The sequence below is a fragment of the Rhinoderma darwinii genome, unplaced genomic scaffold (genome assembly GCF_050947455.1).
Source record: "Rhinoderma darwinii isolate aRhiDar2 unplaced genomic scaffold, aRhiDar2.hap1 Scaffold_718, whole genome shotgun sequence".
In the NCBI taxonomy this organism is placed as follows: domain Eukaryota; kingdom Metazoa; phylum Chordata; class Amphibia; order Anura; family Rhinodermatidae; genus Rhinoderma; species Rhinoderma darwinii.
In genome coordinates this window covers 1-24022 of record NW_027464279.1, presented here as the reverse complement: position 1 = coordinate 24022, position 24022 = coordinate 1, and the positions used below count along the sequence as shown (strand labels likewise).

General features: G+C 47.9%; 16 non-coding genes across 16 annotated transcripts; all 16 read left to right on the top strand.

The window, feature by feature from the left end:
- Window positions 1–573: 573 nt before the first annotated feature.
- On the top strand, window positions 574–764 carry LOC142729447 (U2 spliceosomal RNA). The gene has a single exon (XR_012878260.1). It is a non-coding gene; the product is annotated as a U2 spliceosomal RNA (small nuclear RNA).
- A 1292-nt stretch (window positions 765–2056) lies between these two features.
- LOC142729435 (U2 spliceosomal RNA) lies at window positions 2057–2247 on the top strand. The gene has a single exon (XR_012878249.1). It is a non-coding gene; the product is annotated as a U2 spliceosomal RNA (small nuclear RNA).
- Window positions 2248–3532: 1285 nt separating this feature from the next.
- LOC142729423 (U2 spliceosomal RNA) lies at window positions 3533–3723 on the top strand. The gene has a single exon (XR_012878238.1). It is a non-coding gene; the product is annotated as a U2 spliceosomal RNA (small nuclear RNA).
- A 1277-nt stretch (window positions 3724–5000) lies between these two features.
- LOC142729411 (U2 spliceosomal RNA) lies at window positions 5001–5191 on the top strand. Its single transcript, XR_012878227.1, has one exon. It is a non-coding gene; the product is annotated as a U2 spliceosomal RNA (small nuclear RNA).
- A 1289-nt stretch (window positions 5192–6480) lies between these two features.
- LOC142729397 (U2 spliceosomal RNA) lies at window positions 6481–6671 on the top strand. Its single transcript, XR_012878215.1, has one exon. It is a non-coding gene; the product is annotated as a U2 spliceosomal RNA (small nuclear RNA).
- A 1288-nt stretch (window positions 6672–7959) lies between these two features.
- LOC142729385 (U2 spliceosomal RNA) lies at window positions 7960–8150 on the top strand. Its single transcript, XR_012878204.1, has one exon. It is a non-coding gene; the product is annotated as a U2 spliceosomal RNA (small nuclear RNA).
- Window positions 8151–9426: 1276 nt separating this feature from the next.
- On the top strand, window positions 9427–9617 carry LOC142729373 (U2 spliceosomal RNA). The gene has a single exon (XR_012878193.1). It is a non-coding gene; the product is annotated as a U2 spliceosomal RNA (small nuclear RNA).
- Window positions 9618–10893: 1276 nt separating this feature from the next.
- LOC142729361 (U2 spliceosomal RNA) lies at window positions 10894–11084 on the top strand. Its single transcript, XR_012878182.1, has one exon. It is a non-coding gene; the product is annotated as a U2 spliceosomal RNA (small nuclear RNA).
- A 1284-nt stretch (window positions 11085–12368) lies between these two features.
- On the top strand, window positions 12369–12559 carry LOC142729349 (U2 spliceosomal RNA). The gene has a single exon (XR_012878171.1). It is a non-coding gene; the product is annotated as a U2 spliceosomal RNA (small nuclear RNA).
- A 1284-nt stretch (window positions 12560–13843) lies between these two features.
- On the top strand, window positions 13844–14034 carry LOC142729337 (U2 spliceosomal RNA). Its single transcript, XR_012878160.1, has one exon. It is a non-coding gene; the product is annotated as a U2 spliceosomal RNA (small nuclear RNA).
- A 1284-nt stretch (window positions 14035–15318) lies between these two features.
- On the top strand, window positions 15319–15509 carry LOC142729325 (U2 spliceosomal RNA). The gene has a single exon (XR_012878149.1). It is a non-coding gene; the product is annotated as a U2 spliceosomal RNA (small nuclear RNA).
- A 1300-nt stretch (window positions 15510–16809) lies between these two features.
- Window positions 16810–17000, top strand: LOC142729313 (U2 spliceosomal RNA). Its single transcript, XR_012878138.1, has one exon. It is a non-coding gene; the product is annotated as a U2 spliceosomal RNA (small nuclear RNA).
- A 1296-nt stretch (window positions 17001–18296) lies between these two features.
- Window positions 18297–18487, top strand: LOC142729301 (U2 spliceosomal RNA). Its single transcript, XR_012878127.1, has one exon. It is a non-coding gene; the product is annotated as a U2 spliceosomal RNA (small nuclear RNA).
- Window positions 18488–19791: 1304 nt separating this feature from the next.
- Window positions 19792–19982, top strand: LOC142729289 (U2 spliceosomal RNA). Its single transcript, XR_012878116.1, has one exon. It is a non-coding gene; the product is annotated as a U2 spliceosomal RNA (small nuclear RNA).
- A 1304-nt stretch (window positions 19983–21286) lies between these two features.
- Window positions 21287–21477, top strand: LOC142729557 (U2 spliceosomal RNA). The gene has a single exon (XR_012878359.1). It is a non-coding gene; the product is annotated as a U2 spliceosomal RNA (small nuclear RNA).
- A 1296-nt stretch (window positions 21478–22773) lies between these two features.
- On the top strand, window positions 22774–22964 carry LOC142729545 (U2 spliceosomal RNA). The gene has a single exon (XR_012878348.1). It is a non-coding gene; the product is annotated as a U2 spliceosomal RNA (small nuclear RNA).
- The last annotated feature ends 1058 nt before the right edge of the window (window positions 22965–24022 follow it).

The following is a 24022-nucleotide window of genomic DNA, read 5'->3' as shown; positions in this document are numbered from 1 at the left end:
CTGTGCAAAAAAAAGACAGCCTGGCGGCCGGCTGTTGCAGTGTTGCCCTCTCAGGCAACACTGAGTGACTGACTGAGCCTCACCGTCTTATATAAAGTTCAGACGGAACTTTGCACGTGTGGAGCCCTCAGGATTCCAGAGCCAGCTTTCTGACATCATAATGGGGCCTCAGAGATAAAAGCCTGGGCCCAGGCAGTGTTGGTCAGTGCTGCTCAGCAGGCAGCACTGGACTGGACTGGATTACAGCTGATACAAGGTGTGAAGGAACAAGGGGTGGCTGTGGGCATGCACTTGCTGCCGCTGCCAGTGTTTATCTGCATGGCAGCAGGGCATTTGGGCGTTGCCAGGAAGGCGTTTTTATGTAGATTCCTCCTCTTTCAGCACTGCATTGTGGTGCAAGCAAAAGAAGCAAATCCTGTCTGGCTTCCTCTCCGGCCTTTATTCACCTCCCGTGTAGCTGTGAGTGTGTGAGCCTGCAGGGCCCCATGGAATTGCCTAGAAGTAGGCTGAATCGCTGCAAGGGCTGAACAGCAGTATCGGGCAGGCTCGGGCAACGCGCGGCCCGTTCGGGTTATCGCTTCTCGGCCTTTTGGCTAAGATCAAGTGTAGTATCTGTTCTTATCAGTTTAATATCTGATACGTCCCCTATCTGGGGACCATATATTAAATGGATTTTTAGAACAGGGAGATGGAAATAGAGCTTGCTCTGTCCACTCCACGCATTGACCTGGTATTGCAGTATTTCCAGGACCGGTGCACCCTTTCCTTATGTGTTGACTAAAAGCAGATTCCAAAAGTGTTTTTTGTCTTTGCTATTGTTTCTGTCTTTCTGAAGGGATCTCCCCTTTTAATCCCATTATTTCAACACCTGTTGGACAATGCATGAGTGATAATGAGCTCATTGATTAAATGCAATTAATGAATAGATTGCCACCTCTTGTTGTGTGTCGTCTGTGTTTCTGTGTTTCCGGCATTTCACATTGGAACACCTCATTCACCTTCCTTGTCTTCTCTCCGCCCTCCCTTTTAGGTAAGTTAAAGAGCTGCACCTGAGCCAGCCACTGATTGATTGATTGATTGATTGATTGATTGATTGATTGATTGATTGATTGATTGATGCAGCACAACAGTCAAATAGTGGAGTGGAGTAGGGGAACAGCAAACAGCCAATAAAGCAGCCCGCCCGCTCGCCTGCCCGCCACAATGGACCTACCTGTGTACACTAGATGGATGTGATGGAATGTACTGTCGTCCCTACATTTCAAGAAGAAGTAAGAATTGCAGTTGCAACAAAGCCTTGCTTGCCTACAAAGAGAGCAGCAATTTGGATTTGTTACTATGTTACCTAGAAGAATAACAAACTGTGCAAGGATGGAGGTTGTAGGAGCAAGGAGAAGTTGTCTGTAAAGTTGGTGGATGCCTATTTTCCATTTTGCAGTCCCTTGTCTCCCTCTTGTGGCCTCCTGGAGGCAACTAGCTGTGCAAAAAAAAGACAGCCTGGCGGCCGGCTGTTGCAGTGTTGCCCTCTCAGGCAACACTGAGTGACTGACTGAGCCTCACCGTCTTATATAAAGTTCAGACGGAACTTTGCACGTGTCATAGTGGAGCCCTCAGGATTCCAGAGCCAGCTTTCTGACATCATAATGGGGCCTCAGAGATAAAAGCCTGGGCCCAGGCAGTGTTGGTCAGTGCTGCTCAGCAGGCAGCACTGGACTGGACTGGATTACAGCTGATACAAGGTGTGAAGGAACAAGGGGTGGCTGTGGGCATGCACTTGCTGCCGCTGCCAGTGTTTATCTGCATGGCAGCAGGGCATTTGGGCGTTGCCAGGAAGGCGTTTTTATGTAGATTCCTCCTCTTTCAGCACTGCATTGTGGTGCAAGCAAAAGAAGCAAATCCTGTCTGGCTTCCTCTCCGGCCTTTATTCACCTCCCGTGTAGCTGTGAGTGTGTGAGCCTGCAGGGCCCCATGGAATTGCCTAGAAGTAGGCTGAATCGCTGCAAGGGCTGAACAGCAGTATCGGGCAGGCTCGGGCAACGCGCGGCCCGTTCGGGTTATCGCTTCTCGGCCTTTTGGCTAAGATCAAGTGTAGTATCTGTTCTTATCAGTTTAATATCTGATACGTCCCCTATCTGGGGACCATATATTAAATGGATTTTTAGAACAGGGAGATGGAAATAGAGCTTGCTCTGTCCACTCCACGCATTGACCTGGTATTGCAGTATTTCCAGGACCGGTGCACCCTTTCCTTATGTGTTGACTAAAAGCAGATTCCAAAAGTGTTTTTTGTCTTTGCTATTGTTTCTGTCTTTCTGAAGGGATCTCCCCTTTTAATCCCATTATTTCAACACCTGTTGGACAATGCATGAGTGATAATGAGCTCATTGATTAAATGCAATTAATGAATAGATTGCCACCTCTTGTTGTGTGTCGTCTGTGTTTCTGTGTTTCCGGCATTTCACATTGGAACACCTCATTCACCTTCCTTGTCTTCTCTCCGCCCTCCCTTTTAGGTAAGTTAAAGAGCTGCACCTGAGCCAGCCACTTGATTGATTGATTGATTGATTGATTGATTGATTGATTGATTGATTGATGCAGCACAACAGTCAAATAGTGGAGTGGAGTAGGGGAACAGCAAACAGCCAATAAAGCAGCCCGCCCGCTCGCCTGCCCGCCACAATGGACCTACCTGTGTACACTAGATGGATGTGATGGAATGTACTGTCGTCCCTACATTTCAAGAAGAAGTAAGAATTGCAGTTGCAACAAAGCCTTGCTTGCCTACAAAGAGAGCAGCAATTTGGATTTGTTACTATGTTACCTAGAAGAATAACAAACTGTGCAAGGATGGAGGTTGTAGGAGCAAGGAGAAGTTGTCTGTAAAGTTGGTGGATGCCTATTTTCCATTTTGCAGTCCCTTGTCTCCCTCTTGTGGCCTCCTGGAGGCAACTAGCTGTGCAAAAAAAAGACAGCCTGGCGGCCGGCTGTTGCAGTGTTGCCCTCTCAGGCAACACTGAGTGACTGACTGAGCCTCACCGTCTTATATAAAGTTCAGACGGAACTTTGCACGTGTCATAGTGGAGCCCTCAGGATTCCAGAGCCAGCTTTCTGACATCATAATGGGGCCTCAGAGATAAAAGCCTGGGCCCAGGCAGTGTTGGTCAGTGCTGCTCAGCAGGCAGCACTGGACTGGACTGGATTACAGCTGATACAAGGTGTGAAGGAACAAGGGGTGGCTGTGGGCATGCACTTGCTGCCGCTGCCAGTGTTTATCTGCATGGCAGCAGGGCATTTGGGCGTTGCCAGGAAGGCGTTTTTATGTAGATTCCTCCTCTTTCAGCACTGCATTGTGGTGCAAGCAAAAGAAGCAAATCCTGTCTGGCTTCCTCTCCGGCCTTTATTCACCTCCCGTGTAGCTGTGAGTGTGTGAGCCTGCAGGGCCCCATGGAATTGCCTAGAAGTAGGCTGAATCGCTGCAAGGGCTGAACAGCAGTATCGGGCAGGCTCGGGCAACGCGCGGCCCGTTCGGGTTATCGCTTCTCGGCCTTTTGGCTAAGATCAAGTGTAGTATCTGTTCTTATCAGTTTAATATCTGATACGTCCCCTATCTGGGGACCATATATTAAATGGATTTTTAGAACAGGGAGATGGAAATAGAGCTTGCTCTGTCCACTCCACGCATTGACCTGGTATTGCAGTATTTCCAGGACCGGTGCACCCTTTCCTTATGTGTTGACTAAAAGCAGATTCCAAAAGTGTTTTTTGTCTTTGCTATTGTTTCTGTCTTTCTGAAGGGATCTCCCCTTTTAATCCCATTATTTCAACACCTGTTGGACAATGCATGAGTGATAATGAGCTCATTGATTAAATGCAATTAATGAATAGATTGCCACCTCTTGTTGTGTGTCGTCTGTGTTTCTGTGTTTCCGGCATTTCACATTGGAACACCTCATTCACCTTCCTTGTCTTCTCTCCGCCCTCCCTTTTAGGTAAGTTAAAGAGCTGCACCTGAGCCAGCCACTTGATTGATTGATTGATTGATTGATTGATTGATTGATTGATGCAGCACAACAGTCAAATAGTGGAGTGGAGTAGGGGAACAGCAAACAGCCAATAAAGCAGCCCGCCCGCTCGCCTGCCCGCCACAATGGACCTACCTGTGTACACTAGATGGATGTGATGGAATGTACTGTCGTCCCTACATTTCAAGAAGAAGTAAGAATTGCAGTTGCAACAAAGCCTTGCTTGCCTACAAAGAGAGCAGCAATTTGGATTTGTTACTATGTTACCTAGAAGAATAACAAACTGTGCAAGGATGGAGGTTGTAGGAGCAAGGAGAAGTTGTCTGTAAAGTTGGTGGATGCCTATTTTCCATTTTGCAGTCCCTTGTCTCCCTCTTGTGGCCTCCTGGAGGCAACTAGCTGTGCAAAAAAAAGACAGCCTGGCGGCCGGCTGTTGCAGTGTTGCCCTCTCAGGCAACACTGAGTGACTGACTGAGCCTCACCGTCTTATATAAAGTTCAGACGGAACTTTGCACGTGTCATAGTGGAGCCCTCAGGATTCCAGAGCCAGCTTTCTGACATCATAATGGGGCCTCAGAGATAAAAGCCTGGGCCCAGGCAGTGTTGGTCAGTGCTGCTCAGCAGGCAGCACTGGACTGGACTGGATTACAGCTGATACAAGGTGTGAAGGAACAAGGGGTGGCTGTGGGCATGCACTTGCTGCCGCTGCCAGTGTTTATCTGCATGGCAGCAGGGCATTTGGGCGTTGCCAGGAAGGCGTTTTTATGTAGATTCCTCCTCTTTCAGCACTGCATTGTGGTGCAAGCAAAAGAAGCAAATCCTGTCTGGCTTCCTCTCCGGCCTTTATTCACCTCCCGTGTAGCTGTGAGTGTGTGAGCCTGCAGGGCCCCATGGAATTGCCTAGAAGTAGGCTGAATCGCTGCAAGGGCTGAACAGCAGTATCGGGCAGGCTCGGGCAACGCGCGGCCCGTTCGGGTTATCGCTTCTCGGCCTTTTGGCTAAGATCAAGTGTAGTATCTGTTCTTATCAGTTTAATATCTGATACGTCCCCTATCTGGGGACCATATATTAAATGGATTTTTAGAACAGGGAGATGGAAATAGAGCTTGCTCTGTCCACTCCACGCATTGACCTGGTATTGCAGTATTTCCAGGACCGGTGCACCCTTTCCTTATGTGTTGACTAAAAGCAGATTCCAAAAGTGTTTTTTGTCTTTGCTATTGTTTCTGTCTTTCTGAAGGGATCTCCCCTTTTAATCCCATTATTTCAACACCTGTTGGACAATGCATGAGTGATAATGAGCTCATTGATTAAATGCAATTAATGAATAGATTGCCACCTCTTGTTGTGTGTCGTCTGTGTTTCTGTGTTTCCGGCATTTCACATTGGAACACCTCATTCACCTTCCTTGTCTTCTCTCCGCCCTCCCTTTTAGGTAAGTTAAAGAGCTGCACCTGAGCCAGCCACTTGATTGATTGATTGATTGATTGATTGATTGATTGATTGATTGATTGATTGATGCAGCACAACAGTCAAATAGTGGAGTGGAGTAGGGGAACAGCAAACAGCCAATAAAGCAGCCCGCCCGCTCGCCTGCCCGCCACAATGGACCTACCTGTGTACACTAGATGGATGTGATGGAATGTACTGTCGTCCCTACATTTCAAGAAGAAGTAAGAATTGCAGTTGCAACAAAGCCTTGCTTGCCTACAAAGAGAGCAGCAATTTGGATTTGTTACTATGTTACCTAGAAGAATAACAAACTGTGCAAGGATGGAGGTTGTAGGAGCAAGGAGAAGTTGTCTGTAAAGTTGGTGGATGCCTATTTTCCATTTTGCAGTCCCTTGTCTCCCTCTTGTGGCCTCCTGGAGGCAACTAGCTGTGCAAAAAAAAGACAGCCTGGCGGCCGGCTGTTGCAGTGTTGCCCTCTCAGGCAACACTGAGTGACTGACTGAGCCTCACCGTCTTATATAAAGTTCAGACGGAACTTTGCACGTGTCATAGTGGAGCCCTCAGGATTCCAGAGCCAGCTTTCTGACATCATAATGGGGCCTCAGAGATAAAAGCCTGGGCCCAGGCAGTGTTGGTCAGTGCTGCTCAGCAGGCAGCACTGGACTGGACTGGATTACAGCTGATACAAGGTGTGAAGGAACAAGGGGTGGCTGTGGGCATGCACTTGCTGCCGCTGCCAGTGTTTATCTGCATGGCAGCAGGGCATTTGGGCGTTGCCAGGAAGGCGTTTTTATGTAGATTCCTCCTCTTTCAGCACTGCATTGTGGTGCAAGCAAAAGAAGCAAATCCTGTCTGGCTTCCTCTCCGGCCTTTATTCACCTCCCGTGTAGCTGTGAGTGTGTGAGCCTGCAGGGCCCCATGGAATTGCCTAGAAGTAGGCTGAATCGCTGCAAGGGCTGAACAGCAGTATCGGGCAGGCTCGGGCAACGCGCGGCCCGTTCGGGTTATCGCTTCTCGGCCTTTTGGCTAAGATCAAGTGTAGTATCTGTTCTTATCAGTTTAATATCTGATACGTCCCCTATCTGGGGACCATATATTAAATGGATTTTTAGAACAGGGAGATGGAAATAGAGCTTGCTCTGTCCACTCCACGCATTGACCTGGTATTGCAGTATTTCCAGGACCGGTGCACCCTTTCCTTATGTGTTGACTAAAAGCAGATTCCAAAAGTGTTTTTTGTCTTTGCTATTGTTTCTGTCTTTCTGAAGGGATCTCCCCTTTTAATCCCATTATTTCAACACCTGTTGGACAATGCATGAGTGATAATGAGCTCATTGATTAAATGCAATTAATGAATAGATTGCCACCTCTTGTTGTGTGTCGTCTGTGTTTCTGTGTTTCCGGCATTTCACATTGGAACACCTCATTCACCTTCCTTGTCTTCTCTCCGCCCTCCCTTTTAGGTAAGTTAAAGAGCTGCACCTGAGCCAGCCACTGATTGATTGATTGATTGATTGATTGATTGATTGATTGATTGATTGATTGATGCAGCACAACAGTCAAATAGTGGAGTGGAGTAGGGGAACAGCAAACAGCCAATAAAGCAGCCCGCCCGCTCGCCTGCCCGCCACAATGGACCTACCTGTGTACACTAGATGGATGTGATGGAATGTACTGTCGTCCCTACATTTCAAGAAGAAGTAAGAATTGCAGTTGCAACAAAGCCTTGCTTGCCTACAAAGAGAGCAGCAATTTGGATTTGTTACTATGTTACCTAGAAGAATAACAAACTGTGCAAGGATGGAGGTTGTAGGAGCAAGGAGAAGTTGTCTGTAAAGTTGGTGGATGCCTATTTTCCATTTTGCAGTCCCTTGTCTCCCTCTTGTGGCCTCCTGGAGGCAACTAGCTGTGCAAAAAAAAGACAGCCTGGCGGCCGGCTGTTGCAGTGTTGCCCTCTCAGGCAACACTGAGTGACTGACTGAGCCTCACCGTCTTATATAAAGTTCAGACGGAACTTTGCACGTGTCATAGTGGAGCCCTCAGGATTCCAGAGCCAGCTTTCTGACATCATAATGGGGCCTCAGAGATAAAAGCCTGGGCCCAGGCAGTGTTGGTCAGTGCTGCTCAGCAGGCAGCACTGGACTGGACTGGATTACAGCTGATACAAGGTGTGAAGGAACAAGGGGTGGCTGTGGGCATGCACTTGCTGCCGCTGCCAGTGTTTATCTGCATGGCAGCAGGGCATTTGGGCGTTGCCAGGAAGGCGTTTTTATGTAGATTCCTCCTCTTTCAGCACTGCATTGTGGTGCAAGCAAAAGAAGCAAATCCTGTCTGGCTTCCTCTCCGGCCTTTATTCACCTCCCGTGTAGCTGTGAGTGTGTGAGCCTGCAGGGCCCCATGGAATTGCCTAGAAGTAGGCTGAATCGCTGCAAGGGCTGAACAGCAGTATCGGGCAGCCTCGGGCAACGCGCGGCCCGTTCGGGTTATCGCTTCTCGGCCTTTTGGCTAAGATCAAGTGTAGTATCTGTTCTTATCAGTTTAATATCTGATACGTCCCCTATCTGGGGACCATATATTAAATGGATTTTTAGAACAGGGAGATGGAAATAGAGCTTGCTCTGTCCACTCCACGCATTGACCTGGTATTGCAGTATTTCCAGGACCGGTGCACCCTTTCCTTATGTGTTGACTAAAAGCAGATTCCAAAAGTGTTTTTTGTCTTTGCTATTGTTTCTGTCTTTCTGAAGGGATCTCCCCTTTTAATCCCATTATTTCAACACCTGTTGGACAATGCATGAGTGATAATGAGCTCATTGATTAAATGCAATTAATGAATAGATTGCCACCTCTTGTTGTGTGTCGTCTGTGTTTCTGTGTTTCCGGCATTTCACATTGGAACACCTCATTCACCTTCCTTGTCTTCTCTCCGCCCTCCCTTTTAGGTAAGTTAAAGAGCTGCACCTGAGCCAGCCACTGATTGATTGATTGATTGATTGATTGATTGATTGATTGATGCAGCACAACAGTCAAATAGTGGAGTGGAGTAGGGGAACAGCAAACAGCCAATAAAGCAGCCCGCCCGCTCGCCTGCCCGCCACAATGGACCTACCTGTTTACACTAGATGGATGTGATGGAATGTACTGTCGTCCCTACATTTCAAGAAGAAGTAAGAATTGCAGTTGCAACAAAGCCTTGCTTGCCTACAAAGAGAGCAGCAATTTGGATTTGTTACTATGTTACCTAGAAGAATAACAAACTGTGCAAAGATGGAGGTTGTAGGAGCAAGGAGAAGTTGTCTGTAAAGTTGGTGGATGCCTATTTTCCATTTTGCAGTCCCTTGTCTCCCTCTTGTGGCCTCCTGGAGGCAACTAGCTGTGCAAAAAAAAGACAGCCTGGCGGCCGGCTGTTGCAGTGTTGCCCTCTCAGGCAACACTGAGTGACTGACTGAGCCTCACCGTCTTATATAAAGTTCAGACGGAACTTTGCACGTGTCATAGTGGAGCCCTCAGGATTCCAGAGCCAGCTTTCTGACATCATAATGGGGCCTCAGAGATAAAAGCCTGGGCCCAGGCAGTGTTGGTCAGTGCTGCTCAGCAGGCAGCACTGGACTGGACTGGATTACAGCTGATACAAGGTGTGAAGGAACAAGGGGTGGCTGTGGGCATGCACTTGCTGCCGCTGCCAGTGTTTATCTGCATGGCAGCAGGGCATTTGGGCGTTGCCAGGAAGGCGTTTTTATGTAGATTCCTCCTCTTTCAGCACTGCATTGTGGTGCAAGCAAAAGAAGCAAATCCTGTCTGGCTTCCTCTCCGGCCTTTATTCACCTCCCGTGTAGCTGTGAGTGTGTGAGCCTGCAGGGCCCCATGGAATTGCCTAGAAGTAGGCTGAATCGCTGCAAGGGCTGAACAGCAGTATCGGGCAGGCTCGGGCAACGCGCGGCCCGTTCGGGTTATCGCTTCTCGGCCTTTTGGCTAAGATCAAGTGTAGTATCTGTTCTTATCAGTTTAATATCTGATACGTCCCCTATCTGGGGACCATATATTAAATGGATTTTTAGAACAGGGAGATGGAAATAGAGCTTGCTCTGTCCACTCCACGCATTGACCTGGTATTGCAGTATTTCCAGGACCGGTGCACCCTTTCCTTATGTGTTGACTAAAAGCAGATTCCAAAAGTGTTTTTTGTCTTTGCTATTGTTTCTGTCTTTCTGAAGGGATCTCCCCTTTTAATCCCATTATTTCAACACCTGTTGGACAATGCATGAGTGATAATGAGCTCATTGATTAAATGCAATTAATGAATAGATTGCCACCTCTTGTTGTGTGTCGTCTGTGTTTCTGTGTTTCCGGCATTTCACATTGGAACACCTCATTCACCTTCCTTGTCTTCTCTCCGCCCTCCCTTTTAGGTAAGTTAAAGAGCTGCACCTGAGCCAGCCACTGATTGATTGATTGATTGATTGATTGATTGATTGATTGATGCAGCACAACAGTCAAATAGTGGAGTGGAGTAGGGGAACAGCAAACAGCCAATAAAGCAGCCCGCCCGCTCGCCTGCCCGCCACAATGGACCTACCTGTGTACACTAGATGGATGTGATGGAATGTACTGTCGTCCCTACATTTCAAGAAGAAGTAAGAATTGCAGTTGCAACAAAGCCTTGCTTGCCTACAAAGAGAGCAGCAATTTGGATTTGTTACTATGTTACCTAGAAGAATAACAAACTGTGCAAGGATGGAGGTTGTAGGAGCAAGGAGAAGTTGTCTGTAAAGTTGGTGGATGCCTATTTTCCATTTTGCAGTCCCTTGTCTCCCTCTTGTGGCCTCCTGGAGGCAACTAGCTGTGCAAAAAAAAGACAGCCTGGCGGCCGGCTGTTGCAGTGTTGCCCTCTCAGGCAACACTGAGTGACTGACTGAGCCTCACCGTCTTATATAAAGTTCAGACGGAACTTTGCACGTGTCATAGTGGAGCCCTCAGGATTCCAGAGCCAGCTTTCTGACATCATAATGGGGCCTCAGAGATAAAAGCCTGGGCCCAGGCAGTGTTGGTCAGTGCTGCTCAGCAGGCAGCACTGGACTGGACTGGATTACAGCTGATACAAGGTGTGAAGGAACAAGGGGTGGCTGTGGGCATGCACTTGCTGCCGCTGCCAGTGTTTATCTGCATGGCAGCAGGGCATTTGGGCGTTGCCAGGAAGGCGTTTTTATGTAGATTCCTCCTCTTTCAGCACTGCATTGTGGTGCAAGCAAAAGAAGCAAATCCTGTCTGGCTTCCTCTCCGGCCTTTATTCACCTCCCGTGTAGCTGTGAGTGTGTGAGCCTGCAGGGCCCCATGGAATTGCCTAGAAGTAGGCTGAATCGCTGCAAGGGCTGAACAGCAGTATCGGGCAGGCTCGGGCAACGCGCGGCCCGTTCGGGTTATCGCTTCTCGGCCTTTTGGCTAAGATCAAGTGTAGTATCTGTTCTTATCAGTTTAATATCTGATACGTCCCCTATCTGGGGACCATATATTAAATGGATTTTTAGAACAGGGAGATGGAAATAGAGCTTGCTCTGTCCACTCCACGCATTGACCTGGTATTGCAGTATTTCCAGGACCGGTGCACCCTTTCCTTATGTGTTGACTAAAAGCAGATTCCAAAAGTGTTTTTTGTCTTTGCTATTGTTTCTGTCTTTCTGAAGGGATCTCCCCTTTTAATCCCATTATTTCAACACCTGTTGGACAATGCATGAGTGATAATGAGCTCATTGATTAAATGCAATTAATGAATAGATTGCCACCTCTTGTTGTGTGTCGTCTGTGTTTCTGTGTTTCCGGCATTTCACATTGGAACACCTCATTCACCTTCCTTGTCTTCTCTCCGCCCTCCCTTTTAGGTAAGTTAAAGAGCTGCACCTGAGCCAGCCACTGATTGATTGATTGATTGATTGATTGATTGATTGATTGATTGATTGATGCAGCACAACAGTCAAATAGTGGAGTGGAGTAGGGGAACAGCAAACAGCCAATAAAGCAGCCCGCCCGCTCGCCTGCCCGCCACAATGGACCTACCTGTGTACACTAGATGGATGTGATGGAATGTACTGTCGTCCCTACATTTCAAGAAGAAGTAAGAATTGCAGTTGCAACAAAGCCTTGCTTGCCTACAAAGAGAGCAGCAATTTGGATTTGTTACTATGTTACCTAGAAGAATAACAAACTGTGCAAGGATGGAGGTTGTAGGAGCAAGGAGAAGTTGTCTGTAAAGTTGGTGGATGCCTATTTTCCATTTTGCAGTCCCTTGTCTCCCTCTTGTGGCCTCCTGGAGGCAACTAGCTGTGCAAAAAAAAGACAGCCTGGCGGCCGGCTGTTGCAGTGTTGCCCTCTCAGGCAACACTGAGTGACTGACTGAGCCTCACCGTCTTATATAAAGTTCAGACGGAACTTTGCACGTGTCATAGTGGAGCCCTCAGGATTCCAGAGCCAGCTTTCTGACATCATAATGGGGCCTCAGAGATAAAAGCCTGGGCCCAGGCAGTGTTGGTCAGTGCTGCTCAGCAGGCAGCACTGGACTGGACTGGATTACAGCTGATACAAGGTGTGAAGGAACAAGGGGTGGCTGTGGGCATGCACTTGCTGCCGCTGCCAGTGTTTATCTGCATGGCAGCAGGGCATTTGGGCGTTGCCAGGAAGGTGTTTTTATGTAGATTCCTCCTCTTTCAGCACTGCATTGTGGTGCAAGCAAAAGAAGCAAATCCTGTCTGGCTTCCTCTCCGGCCTTTATTCACCTCCCGTGTAGCTGTGAGTGTGTGAGCCTGCAGGGCCCCATGGAATTGCCTAGAAGTAGGCTGAATCGCTGCAAGGGCTGAACAGCAGTATCGGGCAGGCTCGGGCAACGCGCGGCCCGTTCGGGTTATCGCTTCTCGGCCTTTTGGCTAAGATCAAGTGTAGTATCTGTTCTTATCAGTTTAATATCTGATACGTCCCCTATCTGGGGACCATATATTAAATGGATTTTTAGAACAGGGAGATGGAAATAGAGCTTGCTCTGTCCACTCCACGCATTGACCTGGTATTGCAGTATTTCCAGGACCGGTGCACCCTTTCCTTATGTGTTGACTAAAAGCAGATTCCAAAAGTGTTTTTTGTCTTTGCTATTGTTTCTGTCTTTCTGAAGGGATCTCCCCTTTTAATCCCATTATTTCAACACCTGTTGGACAATGCATGAGTGATAATGAGCTCATTGATTAAATGCAATTAATGAATAGATTGCCACCTCTTGTTGTGTGTCGTCTGTGTTTCTGTGTTTCCGGCATTTCACATTGGAACACCTCATTCACCTTCCTTGTCTTCTCTCCGCCCTCCCTTTTAGGTAAGTTAAAGAGCTGCACCTGAGCCAGCCACTGATTGATTGATTGATTGATTGATTGATTGATTGATTGATTGATTGATGCAGCACAACAGTCAAATAGTGGAGTGGAGTAGGGGAACAGCAAACAGCCAATAAAGCAGCCCGCCCGCTCGCCTGCCCGCCACAATGGACCTACCTGTGTACACTACATGGATGTGATGGAATGTACTGTCGTCCCTACATTTCAAGAAGAAGTAAGAATTGCAGTTGCAACAAAGCCTTGCTTGCCTACAAAGAGAGCAGCAATTTGGATTTGTTACTATGTTACCTAGAAGAATAACAAACTGTGCAAGGATGGAGGTTGTAGGAGCAAGGAGAAGTTGTCTGTAAAGTTGGTGGATGCCTATTTTCCATTTTGCAGTCCCTTGTCTCCCTCTTGTGGCCTCCTGGAGGCAACTAGCTGTGCAAAAAAAAGACAGCCTGGCGGCCGGCTGTTGCAGTGTTGCCCTCTCAGGCAACACTGAGTGACTGACTGAGCCTCACCGTCTTATATAAAGTTCAGACGGAACTTTGCACGTGTCATAGTGGAGCCCTCAGGATTCCAGAGCCAGCTTTCTGACATCATAATGGGGCCTCAGAGATAAAAGCCTGGGCCCAGGCAGTGTTGGTCAGTGCTGCTCAGCAGGCAGCACTGGACTGGACTGGATTACAGCTGATACAAGGTGTGAAGGAACAAGGGGTGGCTGTGGGCATGCACTTGCTGCCGCTGCCAGTGTTTATCTGCATGGCAGCAGGGCATTTGGGCGTTGCCAGGAAGGCGTTTTTATGTAGATTCCTCCTCTTTCAGCACTGCATTGTGGTGCAAGCAAAAGAAGCAAATCCTGTCTGGCTTCCTCTCCGGCCTTTATTCACCTCCCGTGTAGCTGTGAGTGTGTGAGCCTGCAGGGCCCCATGGAATTGCCTAGAAGTAGGCTGAATCGCTGCAAGGGCTGAACAGCAGTATCGGGCAGGCTCGAGCAACGCGCGGCCCGTTCGGGTTATCGCTTCTCGGCCTTTTGGCTAAGATCAAGTGTAGTATCTGTTCTTATCAGTTTAATATCTGATACGTCCCCTATCTGGGGACCATATATTAAATGGATTTTTAGAACAGGGAGATGGAAATAGAGCTTGCTCTGTCCACTCCACGCATTGACCTGGTATTGCAGTATTTCCAGGACCGGTGCACCCTTTCCTTATGTGTTGACTAAAAGCAGATTCCAAAAGTGTTTTTTGTCTTTGCTATTGTTTCTGTCTTTCTGAAGGGATCTCCCCTTTTAATCCCATTATTTCAACACCTGTTGGACAATGCATGAGTGATAATGAGCTCATTGATTAAATGCAATTAATGAATAGATTGCCACCTCTTGTTGTGTGTCGTCTGTGTTTCCGGCATTTCACATTGGAACACCTCATTCACCTTCCTTGTCTTCTCTCCGCCCTCCCTTTTAGGTAAGTTAAAGAGCTGCACCTGAGCCAGCCACTGATTGATTGATTGATTGATTGATTGATTGATTGATTGATTGATTGATTGATTGATGCAGCACAACAGTCAAATAGTGGAGTGGAGTAGGGGAACAGCAAACAGCCAATAAAGCAGCCCGCCCGCTCGCCTGCCCGCCACAATGGACCTACCTGTGTACACTAGATGGATGTGATGGAATGTACTGTCGTCCCTACATTTCAAGAAGAAGTAAGAATTGCAGTTGCAACAAAGCCTTGCTTGCCTACAAAGAGAGCAGCAATTTGGATTTGTTACTATGTTACCTAGAAGAATAACAAACTGTGCAAGGATGGAGGTTGTAGGAGCAAGGAGAAGTTGTCTGTAAAGTTGGTGGATGCCTATTTTCCATTTTGCAGTCCCTTGTCTCCCTCTTGTGGCCTCCTGGAGGCAACTAGCTGTGCAAAAAAAAGACAGCCTGGCGGCCGGCTGTTGCAGTGTTGCCCTCTCAGGCAACACTGAGTGACTGACTGAGCCTCACCGTCTTATATAAAGTTCAGACGGAACTTTGCACGTGTCATAGTGGAGCCCTCAGGATTCCAGAGCCAGCTTTCTGACATCATAATGGGGCCTCAGAGATAAAAGCCTGGGCCCAGGCAGTGTTGGTCAGTGCTGCTCAGCAGGCAGCACTGGACTGGACTGGATTACAGCTGATACAAGGTGTGAAGGAACAAGGGGTGGCTGTGGGCATGCACTTGCTGCCGCTGCCAGTGTTTATCTGCATGGCAGCAGGGCATTTGGGCGTTGCCAGGAAGGCGTTTTTATGTAGATTCCTCCTCTTTCAGCACTGCATTGTGGTGCAAGCAAAAGAAGCAAATCCTGTCTGGCTTCCTCTCCGGCCTTTATTCACCTCCCGTGTAGCTGTGAGTGTGTGAGCCTGCAGGGCCCCATGGAATTGCCTAGAAGTAGGCTGAATCGCTGCAAGGGCTGAACAGCAGTATCGGGCAGGCTCGGGCAACGCGCGGCCCGTTCGGGTTATCGCTTCTCGGCCTTTTGGCTAAGATCAAGTGTAGTATCTGTTCTTATCAGTTTAATATCTGATACGTCCCCTATCTGGGGACCATATATTAAATGGATTTTTAGAACAGGGAGATGGAAATAGAGCTTGCTCTGTCCACTCCACGCATTGACCTGGTATTGCAGTATTTCCAGGACCGGTGCACCCTTTCCTTATGTGTTGACTAAAAGCAGATTCCAAAAGTGTTTTTTGTCTTTGCTATTGTTTCTGTCTTTCTGAAGGGATCTCCCCTTTTAATCCCATTATTTCAACACCTGTTGGACAATGCATGAGTGATAATGAGCTCATTGATTAAATGCAATTAATGAATAGATTGCCACCTCTTGTTGTGTGTCGTCTGTGTTTCTGTGTTTCCGGCATTTCACATTGGAACACCTCATTCACCTTCCTTGTCTTCTCTCCGCCCTCCCTTTTAGGTAAGTTAAAGAGCTGCACCTGAGCCAGCCACTGATTGATTGATTGATTGATTGATTGATTGATTGATTGATTGATTGATTGATTGATTGATTGATGCAGCACAACAGTCAAATAGTGGAGTGGAGTAGGGGAACAGCAAACAGCCAATAAAGCAGCCCGCCCGCTCGCCTGCCCGCCACAATGGACCTACCTGTGTACACTAGATGGATGTGATGGAATGTACTGTCGTCCCTACATTTCAAGAAGAAGTAAGAATTGCAGTTGCAACAAAGCCTTGCTTGCCTACAAAGAGAGCAGCAATTTGGATTTGTTACTATGTTACCTAGAAGAATAACAAACTGTGCAAGGATGGAGGTTGTAGGAGCAAGGAGAAGTTGTCTGTAAAGTTGGTGGATGCCTATTTTCCATTTTGCAGTCCCTTGTCTCCCTCTTGTGGCCTCCTGGAGGCAACTAGCTGTGCAAAAAAAAGACAGCCTGGCGGCCGGCTGTTGCAGTGTTGCCCTCTCAGGCAACACTGAGTGACTGACTGAGCCTCACCGTCTTATATAAAGTTCAGACGGAACTTTGCACGTGTCATAGTGGAGCCCTCAGGATTCCAGAGCCAGCTTTCTGACATCATAATGGGGCCTCAGAGATAAAAGCCTGGGCCCAGGCAGTGTTGGTCAGTGCTGCTCAGCAGGCAGCACTGGACTGGACTGGATTACAGCTGATACAAGGTGTGAAGGAACAAGGGGTGGCTGTGGGCATGCACTTGCTGCCGCTGCCAGTGTTTATCTGCATGGCAGCAGGGCATTTGGGCGTTGCCAGGAAGGCGTTTTTATGTAGATTCCTCCTCTTTCAGCACTGCATTGTGGTGCAAGCAAAAGAAGCAAATCCTGTCTGGCTTCCTCTCCGGCCTTTATTCACCTCCCGTGTAGCTGTGAGTGTGTGAGCCTGCAGGGCCCCATGGAATTGCCTAGAAGTAGGCTGAATCGCTGCAAGGGCTGAACAGCAGTATCGGGCAGGCTCGGGCAACGCGCGGCCCGTTCGGGTTATCGCTTCTCGGCCTTTTGGCTAAGATCAAGTGTAGTATCTGTTCTTATCAGTTTAATATCTGATACGTCCCCTATCTGGGGACCATATATTAAATGGATTTTTAGAACAGGGAGATGGAAATAGAGCTTGCTCTGTCCACTCCACGCATTGACCTGGTATTGCAGTATTTCCAGGACCGGTGCACCCTTTCCTTATGTGTTGACTAAAAGCAGATTCCAAAAGTGTTTTTTGTCTTTGCTATTGTTTCTGTCTTTCTGAAGGGATCTCCCCTTTTAATCCCATTATTTCAACACCTGTTGGACAATGCATGAGTGATAATGAGCTCATTGATTAAATGCAATTAATGAATAGATTGCCACCTCTTGTTGTGTGTCGTCTGTGTTTCTGTGTTTCCGGCATTTCACATTGGAACACCTCATTCACCTTCCTTGTCTTCTCTCCGCCCTCCCTTTTAGGTAAGTTAAAGAGCTGCACCTGAGCCAGCCACTGATTGATTGATTGATTGATTGATTGATTGATTGATTGATTGATTGATTGATTGATTGATGCAGCACAACAGTCAAATAGTGGAGTGGAGTAGGGGAACAGCAAACAGCCAATAAAGCAGCCCGCCCGCTCGCCTGCCCGCCACAATGGACCTACCTGTGTACACTAGATGGATGTGATGGAATGTACTGTCGTCCCTACATTTCAAGAAGAAGTAAGAATTGCAGTTGCAACAAAGCCTTGCTTGCCTACAAAGAGAGCAGCAATTTGGATTTGTTACTATGTTACCTAGAAGAATAACAAACTGTGCAAGGATGGAGGTTGTAGGAGCAAGGAGAAGTTGTCTGTAAAGTTGGTGGATGCCTATTTTCCATTTTGCAGTCCCTTGTCTCCCTCTTGTGGCCTCCTGGAGGCAACTAGCTGTGCAAAAAAAAGACAGCCTGGCGGCCGGCTGTTGCAGTGTTGCCCTCTCAGGCAACACTGAGTGACTGACTGAGCCTCACCGTCTTATATAAAGTTCAGACGGAACTTTGCACGTGTCATAGTGGAGCCCTCAGGATTCCAGAGCCAGCTTTCTGACATCATAATGGGGCCTCAGAGATAAAAGCCTGGGCCCAGGCAGTGTTGGTCAGTGCTGCTCAGCAGGCAGCACTGGACTGGACTGGATTACAGCTGATACAAGGTGTGAAGGAACAAGGGGTGGCTGTGGGCATGCACTTGCTGCCGCTGCCAGTGTTTATCTGCATGGCAGCAGGGCATTTGGGCGTTGCCAGGAAGGCGTTTTTATGTAGATTCCTCCTCTTTCAGCACTGCATTGTGGTGCAAGCAAAAGAAGCAAATCCTGTCTGGCTTCCTCTCCGGCCTTTATTCACCTCCCGTGTAGCTGTGAGTGTGTGAGCCTGCAGGGCCCCATGGAATTGCCTAGAAGTAGGCTGAATCGCTGCAAGGGCTGAACAGCAGTATCGGGCAGGCTCGGGCAACGCGCGGCCCGTTCGGGTTATCGCTTCTCGGCCTTTTGGCTAAGATCAAGTGTAGTATCTGTTCTTATCAGTTTAATATCTGATACGTCCCCTATCTGGGGACCATATATTAAATGGATTTTTAGAACAGGGAGATGGAAATAGAGCTTGCTCTGTCCACTCCACGCATTGACCTGGTATTGCAGTATTTCCAGGACCGGTGCACCCTTTCCTTATGTGTTGACTAAAAGCAGATTCCAAAAGTGTTTTTTGTCTTTGCTATTGTTTCTGTCTTTCTGAAGGGATCTCCCCTTTTAATCCCATTATTTCAACACCTGTTGGACAATGCATGAGTGATAATGAGCTCATTGATTAAATGCAATTAATGAATAGATTGCCACCTCTTGTTGTGTGTCGTCTGTGTTTCTGTGTTTCCGGCATTTCACATTGGAACACCTCATTCACCTTCCTTGTCTTCTCTCCGCCCTCCCTTTTAGGTAAGTTAAAGAGCTGCACCTGAGCCAGCCACTGATTGATTGATTGATTGATTGATTGATTGATTGATTGATTGATTGATTGATTGATTGATTGATTGATGCAGCACAACAGTCAAATAGTGGAGTGGAGTAGGGGAACAGCAAACAGCCAATAAAGCAGCCCGCCCGCTCGCCTGCCCGCCACAATGGACCTACCTGTGTACACTACATGGATGTGATGGAATGTACTGTCGTCCCTACATTTCAAGAAGAAGTAAGAATTGCAGTTGCAACAAAGCCTTGCTTGCCTACAAAGAGAGCAGCAATTTGGATTTGTTACTATGTTACCTAGAAGAATAACAAACTGTGCAAGGATGGAGGTTGTAGGAGCAAGGAGAAGTTGTCTGTAAAGTTGGTGGATGCCTATTTTCCATTTTGCAGTCCCTTGTCTCCCTCTTGTGGCCTCCTGGAGGCAACTAGCTGTGCAAAAAAAAGACAGCCTGGCGGCCGGCTGTTGCAGTGTTGCCCTCTCAGGCAACACTGAGTGACTGACTGAGCCTCACCGTCTTATATAAAGTTCAGACGGAACTTTGCACGTGTCATAGTGGAGCCCTCAGGATTCCAGAGCCAGCTTTCTGACATCATAATGGGGCCTCAGAGATAAAAGCCTGGGCCCAGGCAGTGTTGGTCAGTGCTGCTCAGCAGGCAGCACTGGACTGGACTGGATTACAGCTGATACAAGGTGTGAAGGAACAAGGGGTGGCTGTGGGCATGCACTTGCTGCCGCTGCCAGTGTTTATCTGCATGGCAGCAGGGCATTTGGGCGTTGCCAGGAAGGCGTTTTTATGTAGATTCCTCCTCTTTCAGCACTGCATTGTGGTGCAAGCAAAAGAAGCAAATCCTGTCTGGCTTCCTCTCCGGCCTTTATTCACCTCCCGTGTAGCTGTGAGTGTGTGAGCCTGCAGGGCCCCATGGAATTGCCTAGAAGTAGGCTGAATCGCTGCAAGGGCTGAACAGCAGTATCGGGCAGGCTCGGGCAACGCGCGGCCCGTTCGGGTTATCGCTTCTCGGCCTTTTGGCTAAGATCAAGTGTAGTATCTGTTCTTATCAGTTTAATATCTGATACGTCCCCTATCTGGGGACCATATATTAAATGGATTTTTAGAACAGGGAGATGGAAATAGAGCTTGCTCTGTCCACTCCACGCATTGACCTGGTATTGCAGTATTTCCAGGACCGGTGCACCCTTTCCTTATGTGTTGACTAAAAGCAGATTCCAAAAGTGTTTTTTGTCTTTGCTATTGTTTCTGTCTTTCTGAAGGGATCTCCCCTTTTAATCCCATTATTTCAACACCTGTTGGACAATGCATGAGTGATAATGAGCTCATTGATTAAATGCAATTAATGAATAGATTGCCACCTCTTGTTGTGTGTCGTCTGTGTTTCTGTGTTTCCGGCATTTCACATTGGAACACCTCATTCACCTTCCTTGTCTTCTCTCCGCCCTCCCTTTTAGGTAAGTTAAAGAGCTGCACCTGAGCCAGCCACTGATTGATTGATTGATTGATTGATTGATTGATTGATTGATTGATTGATTGATTGATTGATTGATTGATGCAGCACAACAGTCAAATAGTGGAGTGGAGTAGGGGAACAGCAAACAGCCAATAAAGCAGCCCGCCCGCTCGCCTGCCCGCCACAATGGACCTACCTGTGTACACTACATGGATGTGATGGAATGTACTGTCGTCCCTACATTTCAAGAAGAAGTAAGAATTGCAGTTGCAACAAAGCCTTGCTTGCCTACAAAGAGAGCAGCAATTTGGATTTGTTACTATGTTACCTAGAAGAATAACAAACTGTGCAAGGATGGAGGTTGTAGGAGCAAGGAGAAGTTGTCTGTAAAGTTGGTGGATGCCTATTTTCCATTTTGCAGTCCCTTGTCTCCCTCTTGTGGCCTCCTGGAGGCAACTAGCTGTGCAAAAAAAAGACAGCCTGGCGGCCGGCTGTTGCAGTGTTGCCCTCTCAGGCAACACTGAGTGACTGACTGAGCCTCACCGTCTTATATAAAGTTCAGACGGAACTTTGCACGTGTCATAGTGGAGCCCTCAGGATTCCAGAGCCAGCTTTCTGACATCATAATGGGGCCTCAGAGATAAAAGCCTGGGCCCAGGCAGTGTTGGTCAGTGCTGCTCAGCAGGCAGCACTGGACTGGACTGGATTACAGCTGATACAAGGTGTGAAGGAACAAGGGGTGGCTGTGGGCATGCACTTGCTGCCGCTGCCAGTGTTTATCTGCATGGCAGCAGGGCATTTGGGCGTTGCCAGGAAGGCGTTTTTATGTAGATTCCTCCTCTTTCAGCACTGCATTGTGGTGCAAGCAAAAGAAGCAAATCCTGTCTGGCTTCCTCTCCGGCCTTTATTCACCTCCCGTGTAGCTGTGAGTGTGTGAGCCTGCAGGGCCCCATGGAATTGCCTAGAAGTAGGCTGAATCGCTGCAAGGGCTGAACAGCAGTATCGGGCAGGCTCGGGCAACGCGCGGCCCGTTCGGGTTATCGCTTCTCGGCCTTTTGGCTAAGATCAAGTGTAGTATCTGTTCTTATCAGTTTAATATCTGATACGTCCCCTATCTGGGGACCATATATTAAATGGATTTTTAGAACAGGGAGATGGAAATAGAGCTTGCTCTGTCCACTCCACGCATTGACCTGGTATTGCAGTATTTCCAGGACCGGTGCACCCTTTCCTTATGTGTTGACTAAAAGCAGATTCCAAAAGTGTTTTTTGTCTTTGCTATTGTTTCTGTCTTTCTGAAGGGATCTCCCCTTTTAATCCCATTATTTCAACACCTGTTGGACAATGCATGAGTGATAATGAGCTCATTGATTAAATGCAATTAATGAATAGATTGCCACCTCTTGTTGTGTGTCGTCTGTGTTTCTGTGTTTCCGGCATTTCACATTGGAACACCTCATTCACCTTCCTTGTCTTCTCTCCGCCCTCCCTTTTAGGTAAGTTAAAGAGCTGCACCTGAGCCAGCCACTGATTGATTGATTGATTGATTGATTGATTGATTGATTGATTGATTGATTGATTGATTGATGCAGCACAACAGTCAAATAGTGGAGTGGAGTAGGGGAACAGCAAACAGCCAATAAAGCAGCCCGCCCGCTCGCCTGCCCGCCACAATGGACCTACCTGTGTACACTAGATGGATGTGATGGAATGTACTGTCGTCCCTACATTTCAAGAAGAAGTAAGAATTGCAGTTGCAACAAAGCCTTGCTTGCCTACAAAGAGAGCAGCAATTTGGATTTGTTACTATGTTACCTAGAAGAATAACAAACTGTGCAAGGATGGAGGTTGTAGGAGCAAGGAGAAGTTGTCTGTAAAGTTGGTGGATGCCTATTTTCCATTTTGCAGTCCCTTGTCTCCCTCTTGTGGCCTCCTGGAGGCAACTAGCTGTGCAAAAAAAAGACAGCCTGGCGGCCGGCTGTTGCAGTGTTGCCCTCTCAGGCAACACTGAGTGACTGACTGAGCCTCACCGTCTTATATAAAGTTCAGACGGAACTTTGCACGTGTCATAGTGGAGCCCTCAGGATTCCAGAGCCAGCTTTCTGACATCATAATGGGGCCTCAGAGATAAAAGCCTGGGCCCAGGCAGTGTTGGTCAGTGCTGCTCAGCAGGCAGCACTGGACTGGACTGGATTACAGCTGATACAAGGTGTGAAGGAACAAGGGGTGGCTGTGGGCATGCACTTGCTGCCGCTGCCAGTGTTTATCTGCATGGCAGCAGGGCATTTGGGCGTTGCCAGGAAGGCGTTTTTATGTAGATTCCTCCTCTTTCAGCACTGCATTGTGGTGCAAGCAAAAGAAGCAAATCCTGTCTGGCTTCCTCTCCGGCCTTTATTCACCTCCCGTGTAGCTGTGAGTGTGTGAGCCTGCAGGGCCCCATGGAATTGCCTAGAAGTAGGCTGAATCGCTGCAAGGGCTGAACAGCAGTATCGGGCAGGCTCGGGCAACGCGCGGCCCGTTCGGGTTATCGCTTCTCGGCCTTTTGGCTAAGATCAAGTGTAGTATCTGTTCTTATCAGTTTAATATCTGATACGTCCCCTATCTGGGGACCATATATTAAATGGATTTTTAGAACAGGGAGATGGAAATAGAGCTTGCTCTGTCCACTCCACGCATTGACCTGGTATTGCAGTATTTCCAGGACCGGTGCACCCTTTCCTTATGTGTTGACTAAAAGCAGATTCCAAAAGTGTTTTTTGTCTTTGCTATTGTTTCTGTCTTTCTGAAGGGATCTCCCCTTTTAATCCCATTATTTCAACACCTGTTGGACAATGCATGAGTGATAATGAGCTCATTGATTAAATGCAATTAATGAATAGATTGCCACCTCTTGTTGTGTGTCGTCTGTGTTTCTGTGTTTCCGGCATTTCACATTGGAACACCTCATTCACCTTCCTTGTCTTCTCTCCGCCCTCCCTTTTAGGTAAGTTAAAGAGCTGCACCTGAGCCAGCCACTGATTGATTGATTGATTGATTGATTGATTGATTGATTGATTGATTGATTGATTGATGCAGCACAACAGTCAAATAGTGGAGTGGAGTAGGGGAACAGCAAACAGCCAATAAAGCAGCCCGCCCGCTCGCCTGCCCGCCACAATGGACCTACCTGTGTACACTACATGGATGTGATGGAATGTACTGTCGTCCCTACATTTCAAGAAGAAGTAAGAATTGCAGTTGCAACAAAGCCTTGCTTGCCTACAAAGAGAGCAGCAATTTGGATTTGTTACTATGTTACCTAGAAGAATAACAAACTGTGCAAGGATGGAGGTTGTAGGAGCAAGGAGAAGTTGTCTGTAAAGTTGGTGGATGCCTATTTTCCATTTTGCAGTCCCTTGTCTCCCTCTTGTGGCCTCCTGGAGGCAACTAGCTGTGCAAAAAAAAGACAGCCTGGCGGCCGGCTGTTGCAGTGTTGCCCTCTCAGGCAACACTGAGTGACTGACTGAGCCTCACCGTCTTATATAAAGTTCAGACGGAACTTTGCACGTGTCATAGTGGAGCCCTCAGGATTCCAGAGCCAGCTTTCTGACATCATAATGGGGCCTCAGAGATAAAAGCCTGGGCCCAGGCAGTGTTGGTCAGTGCTGCTCAGCAGGCAGCACTGGACTGGACTGGATTACAGCTGATACAAGGTGTGAAGGAACAAGGGGTGGCTGTGGGCATGCACTTGCTGCCGCTGCCAGTGTTTATCTGCATGGCAGCAGGGCATTTGGGC